This window comes from Protopterus annectens, chromosome 4.part1 (assembly GCF_019279795.1).
Source record: "Protopterus annectens isolate FY-2018-M chromosome 4.part1, PAN1.0, whole genome shotgun sequence".
In the NCBI taxonomy this organism is placed as follows: domain Eukaryota; kingdom Metazoa; phylum Chordata; order Ceratodontiformes; family Protopteridae; genus Protopterus; species Protopterus annectens.
Window position 1 is genome coordinate 961,968,654 of NC_056734.1, and position 17,798 is coordinate 961,986,451.

Below are 17,798 nucleotides of genomic sequence, written 5' to 3' on the forward strand. Positions count from 1 at the left end.
TCCCATACATTATAGTTATGATAAAAAAAATAAGGAAGTAAAAAGAATTGACATAGTAGTTATACTAGGAAGACTAGTAATATGTGACATAACAAAAATAGTAAGAGTGTCTGTTATTTATACATATATGAGTATGACAAAAAAGAAAAATGTTTCATGAGATAAAACAGTTTGTGATGCTGACTACATCAATACTTAGGACAGAAAACTATAATTGTAATTTAAGGAAAGTAAAGGAAAAGACAAATATTTGTGAAAGAAGTTATTAAATATTGGAAAAAGAAACTAGATTTGTGCGGTATTTTAAAACAGAAATGGATTATCTTTTATATTCAAAAACCAAGAAAGAAATGGGAGATGTAAAGACGGCAGAATTTTCCAATCATAAAGTAATATGGGTTTTAGTAGGTGATAAAGAAAATGTTATAAAAAGAGGAAAGTAAATAAAAGGTTGACAGCATACTTTAAACTGTTTAAACAACAACAAAAAAAGAAATTGTGGTATGAACGTATGACCATATGAGAATATTATGGAAACTGAACTTTATATAAAATAAAACATATATATTTAAATATTGAAAGAAATCAATAAGATTAAGAAAAATATGCAGAAATTGTGAATGAGCTTGAAGCTGATAAATGAATTAAAAAGGCAAGTAATTTTGAAGCGTTTATAAAATGGGGGAACATTTAAGTTATTAATGTTCGCAAAATTTTTAAATGGAAAAAATGGTTTAGTTCTCCGTGGTTAGAAAAACAGGTTAAAATAAGTTAAGGAAAATATGAAGAAAAAGGGGTTATTGTATATATTCAAGAAGAAATTATGAAGACAGTTGAGAATTTTGTTTCTGAGACAAAATAACAGATGGGGTACAAAAGAATCAAGAAAAGAAATAAAGATAAAAGAATTATGAACAAATATAAGGGAACGGAAAGAAAAAAATAGTGCCAGATCCAGATGGTCTAGGATATAATTTTATGAAAATGTGAGTAAAGATGAAGGAATAGTTTTTTCCCATATTCTAAATGAAAGGTTAATACAGGGCGTAAGAGGAGACAAATATGTGATGGTGTGATAATATTCATAAGGAAAGCATGACAAAAATGGTATAAAAAATTAGAGAGTAATAACTGTAAGGGAAACAAACTACAAAAAAATTGAAATTTTTTCAAAAATGAATGCAGAAATTGCTGGACCAAATATTAGATGGTAGTGTTATTGCTGGTAAATGTAGAAAAGTAAAAGATTTGTTAATAATAGTTAAAATGTTTTAAAAAAATGTGATACCAGAAAGAAATGAAGCAGGAAAAGATATAATGTGATATGGTAAGAGCTTTTGACAGGGTTATTTACAAGGCAATGTGTACGTACATTTGTATATAGGTGAAAAGATAAAAGACATGTTATGAAAAGTCTGGAATAAGGCTGATGATGTGGCTTGGAAAAACATAAAAATAGAAAGGCTAATCAAGCTTAATTACCCCTTAAGCAATTGCTTGTTTGTTTTGGTAATGGATTCTATGAAGCAAAGATGTGAATATGAGTTAAGAATTGCAGCACAGGAATTGGATAGTGGGAATAATTCAAAAATATGTATATCATATACAGATGATTTGGTTACAGTTCCAATAAATAAGGAATGAATAAAGTAATAGGAAGAACTGAGATACTATTAAATGCTTAAAGCAAAAAGTAAGGGATTTGGCAAAGTAAGAAAATGGGATATATTATAATACAAAATAAATAAATACACTAAAGATACGGTCTGTTGAATATACGTAATAGAACAGTGGAGAGAAACACTGGAAGAATTAAGGAAATTGGCAGCATCATGGAACTGGTTTAATCTGCCTTTCTCAAACAAAAGTCTATTTGTAAAGTACCTATGCATTAGAGAAACAATTTTATATTTATGTACAGTTTATATGTTTTTGAGTAATATGAAAAAAAATAATGGATAATTTTCAGTGTTGTTTGGTGTACAAGATTAAATTGAATGAGAAGATTACTTATAATAGAAAAGACAAATGGTTGCAACAGAAAAACCCTACTGTATGCATCGCATCTATGTATTTGTTTTGGATAATTACAAAAGTTCACAGAACTGAGAAAAATATGGTGGCAAAATACTGAATAACAGAGAGAGAAGGTAATATGGGGTAAGGAGAAAAGATGGAAGAAAAAAGAAATGGATGAATATATGAATAATACGTTTTGAAAAACGTATTAGAATTACAAGCACAGAAAAAATATAATGAACACTTTTTTAATATCTACATGAAAAAAATTAAGGACTGATGTTAGAAAAGCTGTATATGAAAGAAATAAAAGAAAAAAAATGTTTTTGAAGCAAGGAAACTTTTTTGTGGAGGTTATAGATGAAAAAGTTACCTGTAAAAAGTAATATGAAATATAAAGTGCTGGAAGAGATAAAATGTAAATATAATGTAAAATAAACTACAGACCATTTTTCCTGAATTGTGTAAATAAGAATTTTTGGGAAATATTTAAAAATAAATACAAATGGAATGTATTTGAATCAATAAATATGGAGATGGTACAGTATGGAAAGGAAAGCAAAATGTAAGCTGAAAATCAGATGCAGTTTGGTTTACTGCTGTATGGATAGTATGAAAAAGGAGATATGGAAATGTTTATATATATATATATATATATATATATATATATATATATATATCAGATAATTTGTTGAAAGAAATAAATGGGTGGTTGTGGAAAAAGGTATGGGGTGGATCAGTGTTATTATTTTGAAGTTATTAAGATTATTTTTATTTTGTGTTAATTTTCTTTTATATTTCAAAATTAGATTATGTTAAATGAAAGATAAAAAATGCCCAGATGTGATTATAAGGAATGTAAATAGTTTATATAGTGTGAAATTTAGAGAATGTAAATGTTTATATATATATATATATATATATATATATATATATATATATATATATATATACTGTAAATAATATAAATAATGTGAAAGATGTAAATAAAGCAACCCCTGTTGTTTTTTTGATAATTGTTATGGGATCTTTTACATCCACCTGAGCAATTACTAACTCAGGTAAATGGGTGTTGGTTAAAAATCTTATCCAAAGGATAACATGCACAGAAGTGTAGCACCTCTTATACTGCAATGATTTACCTTCAGTTGGTTGACATCCTGAAGGTAAGCCCTGTTGAGCAAAAGCTGGACGTAAAACCAACCAACCTGCCAAACATGAACTGTGAATTGCTATGCTTAATGTAGGTTCACTGAGAGAAAGCAGCTTGGAAGTGGATGACATGAGGAAAAGGAGGAGGCTGGACATCCTGTGTATCCAAGAGATGAGATAGAAGGGCAGTGCAACAAAGCCACTTGGCTTGGGATCTGAGACTTTACTACTGAGGAGAGGGACTGGCTAGAAATGATGTAGGAATTGCGGTGAGGGAAAAGCTTCAGAAGGCAGTGAGGGATATCATCAGATTTAATGACAGACTCATGGCAGTCAGACACCAGTGTAATAATAGGGCAGTATTCATAATCTCAGCCTATGCCCCACAGCAAGGTTGTGATAGTGAGATAAAGTGTGCTTTCAGACAGCAGTTGCAGGACCTACTAGATAATGCAGGACAGCATGAATGGGTGTTGATAATGGATGACTTGAATGCACATATTGAAACAGACAGAACAGAATGAGGACTGCCTGAGTCCACATGGGTGGGGCAACAAGAATAAAGAAGGAGAAGCCATTCTAGACTTCTGTCTGGCAAATGGCTTGATAGTAGCCAACATATGGTTCAGAAAGAGAGAGAGTCACAAGATCACATACAAGAGCAGCCAACGTGCAACTCAGGTAGACTACCTCCTAGTAAGGAAAAGACACTGGGGTAGAATTCACGATTGCAAAGTCATACTTAGTGAAACAGTCTGCCCACAGCATTAACCACTAGTTGCCACAATCAGCTGCGAGCAGTGGTCAGAGAAGGCTCTAAGGTCAACAGAGACCAGGCTGAATACCTGGAAGTTGACTGGAGAGAAAGTACAACAGTTCAAGGAATTATTCAGGGCACTAGCACCCCAAAAAGAGGAGGAAGTAGGTGGAGTTGAACAAGAATGGCAGCTCCTAAAAACAGCATGTGTTAGGACTACAGAAAAGATATGTGGCCGAGCCAGGTATAGAAATACAGTACATAAGGAACGCTGGTGGTGGAATGCAGAAGTCCAGGAAGTCATCAAAAGAAAGGAAGAGTGTGGGAATAAGTAGGAGATAGAAAAGACTGACCAGCATACCTCCCAACTGTCCCGAATTACTCGGTTTTTACCGAGTTTTGGGGTCTAAAAATGGGGTGCCACGATTCCCGAGTGGCACCCCTTCATTTCCGATTTGTTTTCATTGTGTTTCTATGATTTTTTAAGTTTTCGCGCTTTGTCAGCTGACGTCATCACGCGCGATGACGTCAGCTCCGTCAGGGCTACCAGCCTGTCGGAATTGAGCGTGTATTTCCAGCTCAACTCAAATGCGTTCTGAACGGGAATGGCTTGTTTGTGGATGTTCGCGCCTGGCTGATCGTTAGAAGCGCTCATTTGTGGATTTAGAGCGTCATCGTAAGAAGTGCTCTTTTGTGGATTTAATGATGGTGGACTAGCTCAGCTCCTGGCTGTTCATTTGAGGATGTAAGGCTGGATGTCTGATTGTTAATTATTGAAGGCTTGAAGGCTCGACGGCTGCTGCAAATAATGCAGGTATGTTATCGCCTGGCTGCAAACAGAGACAAAGCAAACTGAAAGAGGGTGTGAGGGTGTGTGTGTGTGTATGTGTATGTCATTTGTGGATTTAATGATGGTGGATTAGCTCAGCTCCTGGCTGCTCGTTTGTGGATGTAAGGCTGGATGTCTGATAATGCAGGTATGTTATCGCCTGACTGCAATCAGAGACAAAGCAAGCTGAAAGAGGGTGTGAGGGTGTGTGTGTGTGTATGTGTATGTCATTTGTGGATTTAATGATGGTGGATTAGCTCAGCTCCTGGCTACTCATTTGTGGTTGACATGAAATGAAGTCCTGATTCATCAAGAAAAGTGATATGAAACAGGTCATACTGGCACTGATCAGGGACTGTTTCCATAACTGCTTTAACACATACAGTGTGTATGAAATGGAACATTTTGTTTACTGAATAAATGTTTGGAATTCTTGCTTTTAGAAAGAATCGTTATGCACTTTCCATGCTTGCTGTCTATGTAAAAATGCTGCATAATTTCTGTGTAAGAATAAAGTTGTCATTTTTACTCAAGAATATCCCAACTATACTGATTACACAGCAATGGAAGTGGGAGTTCTACCCTGATGGTCATGTTATGCCTATTGACATTTATATCAGCTAAGGTTAAAAAGCTACACCTTCACCCTTTTCTTGATTGCATCATCTGTTAGTACTTCCTGTTGCTGCCTGGGGGAGGGTACTGCTAGACAGTGTACAAAATGAACATTGCTGTAGCACTGGCTATATCCAAGGACAGTTGATCATCTGAAGCTGGATAAATGAAGAAATTGTAGGTTTGCATTAATAGATTTAGTTAAACCAAATAATGGAGATGACAATTATGATTAAATAATAAACCAAATTAAGTATGAGACAAAGATGTGGTTGTGGATGTAAGGCTGGATGTCTGATAATGCAGGTATGTTATCGCCTGACTGCAAATAGAGACAAAGCAAGCTGAAAGAGGGTGTGTGTGTGTATGCGTATGTGTGATGGAGCAGCTCATATAATACTGAGGTCAAATAAGGATGGTTATGTTTATTCTGAATGGATGAACAGCAGGGAGTAGGAAAGGAAATAAAATAGGGGAGATTAACAGTTGAAGGAGAAGTAGCTAATGTTTAGAAAGCAAAAGATCTAAGTAAAGAATAGTTGAAGAAAGCCGAACAATGAGTAAGGCAAAAATCGTGAACTAAGAGTGCTAGAAGTTGGGTAAAAAGATTAAGACATAGACAAGATAAAGTATGAAGAGGCAGACAGCAGATAAGAGGGAAGACAGCAAAGGAGAAGAGAAGAGAGCGATGAGTGCTATAAATTGAGTGCAGACTCGTATTTGCAAATGGCACAATCGTACATGGGGAAAGATAATACTATAATGCACATACGGGGAAATAAAAATTGTAATGAACATATAGGAAAATAATTCAGTAATATAAAAGTCATGTGTGCTGTATGTTGTAAAGACTGAACGTATGATGGCTCCCTGAAATGAAGTGTTACACTGTATTTTTGAAAATTATATGATGTGTGTGTTTTATTTGCCAGTAAGAATGATTTATATTTTAAAATTTAGAGAAAAAATGTTCTCATGTATAGTAAATTTGCAGCATAAGCTGCACTGCATTTAATTTAAAGAGGATGTCAATGTTGGATTGTTATTTCTGCTGGAAATGTTGTAGTACAATGCATTCATAGCCATATCTCATGAAAAAAGGAATAAGTGAAAATGCTTAATTCCCACATCCTCTTCAAAGCTCTCATGTATCTTTTATATCCAACCTTGTCACATCTTACACTTTGGTAATTTTAAGCAACATTTATAAGAATTAAACTGGTTACTGTTTGATTCATTTCAAAAGTATGTATTACTTTAAAGTGATAAATGAACAAGAGTAGTATGCAAGCTTTTCAAATCATGTTTTCATTATATTTTACCCATAATGCTGCTACTTTTAATAAACCTGGGTTATAACTTCTGTTCTGTCATGTTCTGTAACACATTCAAATTGTGCTTGTGTGTATAACGTTGGCTAGAGGTACTCAAGCTCAAACCCTGTACCTTGCATACAGAGTAAAAAGGGCCTAAATTCCCTAGCCACCACCACTTGTGAGCTTTGACCTGATTTTTTGTGCTAGAAGGTTGAGAGCTGTGATGAGAAGTGATAAATGAATTCACTAAATGATAGCCATTAAGTTTCAGTCTTCCTATTTTTCAGCAAGTTGCTGATTTGACATAGGGGTATGTTCTGACTGTAGTGCATAGGGTCTTGGGTTCAAAACTTACCAGTGAAATACATGGTACTAACACATTTTATTCTAGCAACTTTACAAAAGTATACAAGCAATGTCTAAAATGTGTCCCTGGTTTTTGACCTTTTACCCCCCCCCCAAAAAAAAAATAAAATTGAAAATAAGTGTGAGATGCTATGCAAGATGCCTTACACTACTGTCATTCTATTTATAGTGTGGATGTGGAAGTAGACTTTTATGATGGAAATGTTCTGAATTGGGCAGTTCTGTCATTATTGGTTCATGTGTTTTGTTTCATTGCCTACAGTACAGCCTACTGGAAAAATGTTGAAACAATAAATTTAAAATGCGCTGTCTAACAAGTGTGTTGTATTATATAAGGAATATAATTTAATAAAGTCAGGAGGGTGTTTCAAAGAAAAGATCACAGTATGTTTCTTGTTCTGTGTGCAAGGGGCCAATAATTTGAAAACAGTCCAAAGGTAATCTTTACCCACCACTGGCCATATGCATTTTCTTTGGATGTGGTGTGGGTTTCAATGCTGTTTCAATGAATGTGAGTTACAAGGGCAGAGAAGTTTTAATGCCCAACATATTTTCATTGCAAGACAGTATTGCTTTGTTTACCAGATGTCCATTAGTGTTTCTGCATTGTTGTGCTTTAAAATGTAAAAATAAAATCAAAATAATCATTGCAGAAGTAAATCAGTATGCGTACATTAGTGTTTATGGTAAATCGGTTGAAATAGCTAGGTAATGGCATTGGAATGGCTGCAGGGGGACTCTGGTGCCTATTTTGGTTGTCTGTTCTTCAGTTTGCATTTGAAAGTTGGTATCCCAGAATTCCATGGAAGTGGGTGGGGTTATGTAATTGTGTATGCAAATTAGATGTTAATCAGCGTACAGATTTGTACCTATTTTTCATGGGCCTTGTCCAGATTTTTGATGTTTCCAGGTTGAGAGGTATGCTGACCAGGCTAGGAAGGACTTACTGGTTGGCTAACAAAGAATAGGGCATTGGAGGCACTCTACCAAATTCTGGAAACTGACTCAGTAAGTGGCACAAAGAAACTATATCAGGTTGTAAGGCAAAGACAGAAAGATAAAGAAGATAGTCAGACACCCTTCATGAGGGATGCCAGCAACAACCTGCTCACCAGTCCACAGGACATCAAAGGCAGATGGAAGGAGTATTTCCAGCAGCTTCTGAATGAAGAAAATGCCACAGAAGCTGTACTGCCCCAGAAACAGCCTACGATGAGAGAAGAAGAGGAGCTCACTCTAGAAGAAGTAAGAACAGCACTAAGGAAAATGAAGTCAGGGAAAGCAGCAGGCTCAGATCAGGTCATAGCAGATATGATAAAGATGATGGGTGAGATAGGGGAGAAATGGCTCCTGTGGGTACAGTGTGGAGAGAAAGGAGTATCCCAAATGACTGGAGAATAAGCATACTCATGCTAGTGTACAAGAACAAATGGGATATCCACAACTGTTGGCAGTATAGAGGCATAAAACTCCTATCACATTGCATGAAATCCTGGAGAGGATGATTGATAAATGGATATCCAGAGCAGTAGAATGTAAGATGGGAGATGAGCAGTTCGGATTCAGATCAGGATGCAACACAAGTGACCCACTGTTTACAGTGAGTCAGATAATTGAGAAGAAGCTACAGATGAGGAAAAAGTCTAACTGGGCATTCCTAGTCTTGGAGAAAGCATATGACAAGGTCCCAAGAAAGCTGATCTGGACAGTATTGCGGTGGTTTGAAGTCCCAGAAATATTAGTAGAATTAGTGCAGGCTATGTACAAGGATCCAATGCTCAAGTACAAACAGTGTTCGGCCTCACAGACAGGTTCCCAGTGGGTGTGGATGTACACTAGGGTTCAGCTCTGAGCCCACTGCTGTTCGTACTGGTGATGGACTACATTAGCAAACAGGTCAGAGGGGACAGATCAATAAAGTTGCTGTATGCAGATGATGCATTACAGGCAGACTCTAAGCTATAACTTTAGCAAAGGATAGGAGAACAGAATGCAAAACTGAAGGCACATGAGATGAAGCTAAGCACAGATAAGATGGTAGTAATGGCAGCAAACTGGGGAAATCAGAAGAAACTGAGAATAGAGATAGAAGGGAAGATAGTGGAACAGGTAAACAGCTTTAAGTATCTGGGAGGGGTGGTTGAGGAGAAGGGAAGTCTGAATGAAGAGGTCAAAGCTAGAATCAGAGGGGCTGCAGCCAACTGGCATAGTGTGCCAAGTGTAGTCTATGACAGAAAAATGCCAAAGGAGCTGAAAGGTAAGGTGTACAAGACGTGGTGTGACCAGTACTACTGTATGGTACAGAAACCTGGGCAGTAAAGCAGAACAGTTGAAGATGCTAGAGGTGATGCAAATTAAGTGATGAGAAAGGTGGTAGGATGCACACTGTAGGACAGATAAAGAAATAAGGACATAAGAGCAGAAGCCAGAGTAGCTCCAATTACAGAAAAGATCAAAAAGAACAGATTATGGTGGTTTGGACACCTGCAGAAAAGCACAAGACAATCTGGTGAGGAAGATTTGGGACAGACAGGAAAAGGTAAGAGGAATTGAAGATGTCCACCAAAGAGGCGGATGGATCTGCAACAGTCAGGCATGAGTGTTGAAGAAGGCAGGAGTATGGCACTGAATCGAGAGAGCTGGCAACACTTAACACGATACCCTGACCCCGTGGAGAAAAAAATGAGAAAAAGGGGGCTGATGATGATGATGATGATGACTACCAAAAAAAGCAATTACTAGAAAATGGAAATCAAAAATTAAGCTAACTGTAACTGAAGTATCACATTTTGTAAAGGATATAAAAGAACTGGAGATCGGATCTTTAAAAGAAGAAGGGCAAACTTCACAGAAATAAATGGAATTTGAGGGAAAATGTAAATATACAAGGGAATGAGAAAAACTTTAGGGGTGGCTTGAGCAGTTTATATAATGTTACTGTGAATTATGATTGTTAAATAAAACCAATGTGTATAATGCACAGTATGTATAAGCAGGAGCATGAAAAACATTTGGAAATGGTATTTTTTTCTGTCACTGTGTTTGTTTCTATATATGTTAATTTGATAAATGTGTTAGAAATGAGCTTGCCTGTGGGGAAAGATCCCCATATCCCTATTTAACTTATTAATTAATTAATTTATTCTTTGTTGACTGGGTAAGTTACCCTTTTCAATCACGACTCAAGTAGAGAAGCACAGTAAATTCAGTATACATGATCAAAGAGTATTGCAATAACACATTTTGCCTAATTACAGAAAATATATATAAATTAATGATTTATATTGTATAGGTGACAAAGAAGCAGTTGGTCACTAATAGAAAAAAAAAGAAAAGTTTATAGCAATAACAGTAATACTATTTCAAGGTCATGGGATGAAATAGCAAATGTAAATTTACATGTATATTGCATACCCTATCAAGTAAATTCTTCCTTTTAATGTATCATAGGTTTTTTTCTTCCTTTCTTCTAACATGATCCTTTGCTTCAAGAAACAGGAATGTTTTATATGCACCAATGTAATTGTTCCTCCTCTTCCTTAATCCTCCCTTCCCTTTTCTCATCTTCTTCTTTCAACAGCCTTTCTTGCCCTCTAACAATATATTCAGGCCAATCTACTGTATCTTGGTGCTGACTACATCCCCATTTCTGCTGGGCAGTATACCCTGCATCTGTTCCTGTATTACCTGTACTTTTAAGACTGTTTGTAAACAGAAAATACTGACTGTAAATAAATGTCTACTATATTCCTTAACTTCCTATTTTCACTTGTTTTCCTTAGTTTGGTATTGTGTGTTTTAATCTCCTTGATGTCCTGTTGTGTATTTTAGCTAATTTTCATTGCCTTCTGTTTTGTATATGCTTAATACTTTATAGTCATAATGCATATTCTCAATGGTTTGTAATTAATCATGGAGTATTTCTATCAACATTTTTTTGTTGTTTTGTGTCCTTTAAACAATGTTTCTGTGCTCTTATTTCTGTGTGTGAAACTTTTCTTTCATTGTCTGCGCTGAACAAGGACCTTTTTTGGTCTAGATGAGCCAGTCCGGGAAATAAAATAAAATGGTAAAGCTTTTCTCCCCAGCTAACAGTCCAAACTGGGTATCTATGTAGGGAATGAAAATAATTTTTCTGGTTTCTTAGTGCATTGGTGGAGTTTTTGTTTTGTAATCTATTTCTAAGAGAGGGTCAGTAACAAATGCCAGAATGTTAATGTTAGTGAGGATGATAGAAGGTTGGAGAGGGCTGTTACTGGGACCTATTTAGCTGTTTGTATGATTTACAGTTGTGGTCTAGTTGAAGGGATGGGTTGATGAATTGACAAACAGCATTTAACTGTAATTTAAATTCTGTTGGTGGTGTAGGAGGAGTGAAGGGGAAATTAATGGGTTGGTATACTCAAGTCTGGGGAAGAAGACAATTTTAGCTAAAGCCTGCCTAACCTCTCTTGTAAAGTGATAGGAGATGTAATAGGTGGCTTTATGTTGAAAGGACACTTGACAAAGTGAAATCAGAATTAAGTCTTTATGCCAGAGCTGGATGTAGCAGAATTCCCAGATATTTATAATTGACCAGAGAGCAGATTATGTCATTCTTGACTGTGTGTATATGAGTATGGGTTATGTTTTAGATCCTGTTGGGTGTCAATAAACATGGTCGGGGTTTTAGCAAAGTTTATTGCTAGGTAGATCCTCTTAGCCAATGATAGAGAGACTGGAAGTCCTTTTGTGGAGGAGATTGGACCTGTGCTGGGGAGGGACTTGCTCTGTAAAAAGAAAAAATATATATTGGCAACATGCCCTTCACCCCAACATCATTGTTTATGTGATTTTTATAATTGGGAGGATAGTAAAGAGCTTAAAATAGATTCCAGAAAGGCAATGGTTGAAAATGTGTTTGAGCTAGGTAATACTTTGCCCTTCTGGACCATAAAGGCTGTGTTTGATTACTATTATTTGAACCAATAGACTGTGTTGCTTCTGACTCCTAGATTGAGAAGTTTTTTTTTTGTTTTGTTTTTAACATTAGTGGCCCACACTTTCAAAGGTCTTGCATAGGTAAATAAAAATGCTTGGTTAGCTACTTCTCTTTTGTTTTTGTGTATAGTTTATCTGTTACATTATATCTGGTTGCCATAGTATTGCATCCACTATGAAAGCCATACTGTGAGTCAGTGTGAAGGATATATTTATTAAAATGTTCATCGACCTGATCAAAAAATGAGATTCAAAAAATGAGATGAGCAAAGGATGTATATAGCATGGACATTAAGAAGGGATGATGCAAATGGTGTTAGGGGATTGTGACGCCCATGCACTGGCCCAGCAATCAAGGAGCCTCAATCCTTACCACTAACACCAATGAGGGGCATCCATATAGAGAAAGGATAATAAACACACAATAAAGTACAATTTCCGTTAAGAGCACACAGAGATTACAGACATTCTGGGGCTGGTTTCTCCCTTTCTCTCCAGGTCCCCAGTAAGACTCCCCACTGGCACAGCTATAGGGTCAAGATCTCAGCCTAGTAGGCAAGCTAAAACCTCTAGCACCCTCTCTGTCCAACCAGTGCTTCGTGTCCCTGCCCATGTAGCTGATACAAACACACACTTTGAAATAAGAGTTATATACAACCACACAGACACTCCTGGGGAAGGCTGACACAAGTTCTCCAGCTGTGCCCCTTTTACCCAGACTATATGGTAGAAATCACTGCCACCACCTAGCTAATATTTATCAGCTACTCAAAGGCCCTTATTAAAGGGTGTCCAATTATTACTGTGTAATATTATTATCCAAATGGTAAGTGTGACTGAACAGCAAAGCTTATTTGGAGTGACTTGGTACAGTATCACTATATACATGCAATGTACTCTTAGAGGTTAAATTATCTCTACAGAGAACAGCCACAGTTGAAAGATTAAAAAAATATTTAATAATAAATAATAAAAACACAAGACAATAGTTCTTACTACACAGTGCTAGGCAAGAGTTCAGAGATCACAGAAAAATGTTTAAAGTAATACAGTAGAAAAGTTCTGACATCACAGAAAAACAAACTAGTCTAATCTTCATATTCCCTAGCTATATCTAAGAGAAACACTAAAGTCTAAGATCATACTTACATACAGACACAGGCAGTGCAGGTGATGTTGGATGCTCTCAAGACAAATGCTCTCATGCTCTGATTCTTTCTCTCCTTAAATTGATAACACAGTACCACTGATTCATTTCAGATTACATCATTTCTTTCTGGTTCCCAGGCTAACAGAACTCAGAGGTTAATGGCCCTATTGATCTTGCAGCTGGTCAGGAAGCCAGGGCAATAAAAGAAATTATATATGCAAATTCCAGCAATTAACTCTGGTCTCAAGACAATAGCCAGACTTCCTTCATCCAGACATATCAGCTCCAAGCCCCGAGATCAAAGACAGTCATGAAATGCTTGACTTATCAGCTTTGTTACAACAGAGTGCACTGTTTACATTTTTGCAGTTCCACATCTAACAACATTTTTTACCATTGAAGACAACAAGCCTGTGGCTTATATTAATATTTACAAATGACAACATTATCTGCAAAATTCTGTCTAGGTAGGCTGGCAGCCTTTACCTATCTGAACACATCTCCCCTTCTGCAGAACTCAAGCTAGTTTTTCAAGTGACCCTTGAGAAACATTGCTTGAGAGGGTTAGGTCTATCTGAGTATACCTTACCCCATTCCCTGTACTGAGATCCCATCTGCATTGGCATTGTTAATCCCACTGCGTGCTGCACTGACATATATGCTTGCAACCCTAGGCTCCATCTTAGCAACTTGACATTTTGCTGGCTGGCTCTGTGTAACCATGTTATGGGGTTGTGATAAGGTTGACATTTCTGCAGTGCCCACACTATTTTTAGACATTCCTTTTCTACAGCTGCATAGCATTCCTCCCTGAGTTGGAGCCTGTGACTGAGATAAACCACTGAGTGCTCTTCTCCCTCTGAGGAAATCTGGCTAAGTACAGCCCCCACCCCATGCTTTGACACATCCACCTGCATAACAAATTCTTTGCTGTACTCTGGACTGGCTAACACAGGAGGCCCTCCCAAACCTTCTTTAAGCTTCTGGAATGCCTGCTCCACACTACCTTATCTGTCCTGTTCTTCCTTGTCAGGTCTGTGAGGGGAGCAGCTATGGTACTATAATTGGGGATGAACTTTCTGTAGTACCCTGCTGTCCCTAAGAATGCCCTCACCTGCTTTTTGGTAACAGGTGCAGGCCATGCCTGAATGGCTTCCACTTTGGCAGGTTCTGGCCTGATCTTACCACTCCCCACTCTGTGTCCCAGGTAGGAGACCTCTGCCATACCCACCTGACATTTGCTGGGCATAATGGTCAACCATGCTTTCTGTAGTCTGCCCAGCACCTCCCTGACATGTTGAAGGTGCTCTTGCTAGGAATGGCTGTAGATGGCAATATCATCTAGGTAAGCAAGGGCAAATACTCCTGCTCCCCGGAAATTCACTGTGGCATTTTTCATCCCAAATGTCATTTTTGTGAACTCAATCGAGCCAAAAGGAGTCACAAAGGCTGACTTCTCTCTAGCACTGGGAGTCAAGGGCACCTGCCAGTAACCCTTGGTAAGATCAATAGTTGTAAGATACTTAGCCCCACCCAGCTGCTCTAGGGCTTCATCTGTCCTAGGCATGGGGTAAGCATCTGACTCTGTGTGACTATTTAATTTCCTGTAGTCCACACAGAACCTGGTGGTGCCATCTTTTTTTGGCACCAGCACCACTGGGGAGGCCCACGGATTGTTGGACTCTTGAATTACCCCTAGTTCCAACATTTCCTGTATCCCCTCCCTCAGAGTCTGTTTGACTCTCTCAGGCACCCTATAAGGGGCTTGCCTAATAGGCCTTTGGGGTCCTGTATCCACCTGGTGTCCCCAAACTCCTGTACCACTGCTCAGATTTCTCGAACCTGGGTAGGAGATAGCTGCTGGGACATTGCTACCCCTTCCACTGAAGTGTCAGTCCAAGCCTCACTGAGGTGATCATTCACCAGATCTCCCTCAGACTCCTCCTGAAATCCACTACAAATGCTCAACACAAGGGCCTCCCTATCATGGTAAAGTTTCATCATGTTAACATGGTACAGTTTGTACCCCTGTCTCCTGCCTAGCAGATCCACCATGTAGTTAACATCACTTACCTTTCTTACCACCTTGTAGGGTCCCTCCCAAGTTGCTTGCAGCTTGTTGTGTCTGACAGGAATGAGAACCATTACATGCTGCCCAATGGCATACTCTCTAGCTTGAGCATTCTTGTCATACCGCACCTTTTTCTGTTGTTAGGCTTCTGCCAAGTTCTTCTGGGCCAAGCCCATGAGTTCCCTGGGCCTTGTCCTGAGGTTTAGGACATATGCCACAACAAATTCCTTATGAGGGTCAAACTCACCACAAATTAAATCTAGAGGCCCCCTCACCCTATGTCCATACAGCAACTCAAAGGGTGAAAAACCTTTGGATTCCTGGGGAACCTCTCTGTATGCAAACAGACATGGAAAATATTTGTCCCACTCCCTCTTAAACTGGTCTGCAAATGCCCATAGCTTGGACTTGATTGTAGAACTTAATTTCTCAACAAGACCATTAATCTGGGGATGGTAGGGGGTGTTCTTTAGGTGCTTCACTCCACAGGACTTCCACAGACAAGCCAGCAGGTCTGACATGAAATTGGCACCTCTGTCAGTCAGTATTTCTTTTGGGAAACCTACCCGGCTGAAAATCTCTTAATAAAGCATTTGTCACCTTTTCTGCCTCAATGAAGGACAGAGCCACTGCCTCAGGGTATCTTGTAGCATAACCTACTAGGATATACTTCTTCCCTGTGGAAGGTGGGGTACTCGGAGGCCCCAAAATATTTATAGCTACCCTCTGAAATGGCTCCCCGATCACAGACAAAGGCATCAAAGGAGCTTTCCCCATGTCTCCTGCCTTGCCTACCTTGGCACTGCCGCCAGGTCCTGCAGTACCTTGTTACATTTCTGGAAATTCCGGGCCAATGAAGTCCTGCATAATATGTCTCTTTGTACACTTTATGCTCAGGTCTATATCAGAACATTGAAGTATTAAAATTTTGAATGTTCTGATATTGAACACTATTCAGCGAATGCTAAGAACAGCAAAATCTTTCCTCGGGAAATAATTTGGTTGGCCATTTCTGTGGCTTCGCTATTCTTAGCACTGTGGTGGAAAGTTACGGGTTGGGTTCAGGTAAGTGTGCGATTGTTTGTACATTAGGGTTAGGGGTGGTTTAAGTGAGTTAGGGTTAGTGCGTGGGTTAGGTGAGTGTGCGATAGCGACGGACCTTAGGGTTAGGGTTAAGGTAAGTGGGTAGATAGTAGTGTATGTTTAGTTTAGTGTAGCGTTAGATGTAGGAATTTAAGTGTATGTGTGTGGTTGCTGTTTGTTTGATGTGCTTGTGTTGTGTGTATGTGTTTCAGAGCAGAACATTTTTTCCATGGGAAAAAATTCGCTGTTCTGAATGTTCAATATTTTCATGTTTAGATGTTTTGGGGCCGATGAAATAGCGTTATGCCCATATGACCTGCAAAGAGAATATCATGGGCTATAGCTAGAAGTGCCAGATGGTAGGTTCCGGGTACTACCAACTGCTGTACCCTCTCACCTTCTAGCCCTCCCTCAGGGGTCCACTTTCTATACAGTAACCCTTTGTCTCAGTATACAGATTCCCCTTCCCTTGAGAATCAGGTGCCTCACTGGCTACCTGCCTCAGGCCTTGCAATGTAGGATCTAAGAGCTGCTCTCTCTTTGTAACCCTTTCCAGCTCCCCTTCCACAGGAAGTCTGGCATCCTCTGACAGTGGTGCCTCACTGTCAGCCTGGGTACTACTACTCACCTCTACCTTTGCAATCCCTCTGTCCAAGGGAACATCAGTAACCACAAGCAGCTGTGGCTCACCTTCAGTCTCACTGTTACAGTGTAGCTTCCTCCCTGAAGTAACCACCTCACCAGTCCTGGCTGCAAGTATGCAGTCTGTCTGGGTATTCCCCAGGCTACCAGACCCACATGCTTGTCTCCTAGCCTGACTGTGTGTAACTGCACAGGCACATGGTACTGCCTCATCCAAATCCTTCCCTATCAGGACATCTGCAGAATGCTAGTTTGGTACCCTTGTTGTCTCAAGACAACCTACTATTGGCATTTTGTCTTTCCCACTTACTGGCTCTTTCAACTTTTTAGGTTCTAGGGCATTTACTTTCGCCCTTTATTTACCCGACATGAACCGCTTATTGTTATACCCATTATTTTTGCTTTTGTCTACTATCTTTTCAGTGGGGAATTATACATTTCCTGGGCCTGCGTAGGTCCGAGGGGCTCCCATTCAGTAATTCCGATTATAAACAAGGCCATCGAGGGTGCTTTGCCTTCTTAGTATGGGGAGCCCTTTCCTCTATTTATCATGTCAGCATAGTGAGTCATCTGTGATGAATCTATCCCTCCAGCACGCCCCTACGATGGGGTAGAATCTCCGCCCCTTTTGAGGTTGATGGATCGTATGTTAGGCAAAGGTCACCTCTGTGAAGGAATCTGGGTTTTGACACCTCTGAGTATGTGTTTTTCAATGGGGCTCTGTGAGACATACTTTTTGAGACCGTTTGGAGCAATCTTTTGATTGTCTTCCTAGCATAGCTCAGATTTTTGATTTTTTAGAGCTTTTTTTCTTTCAG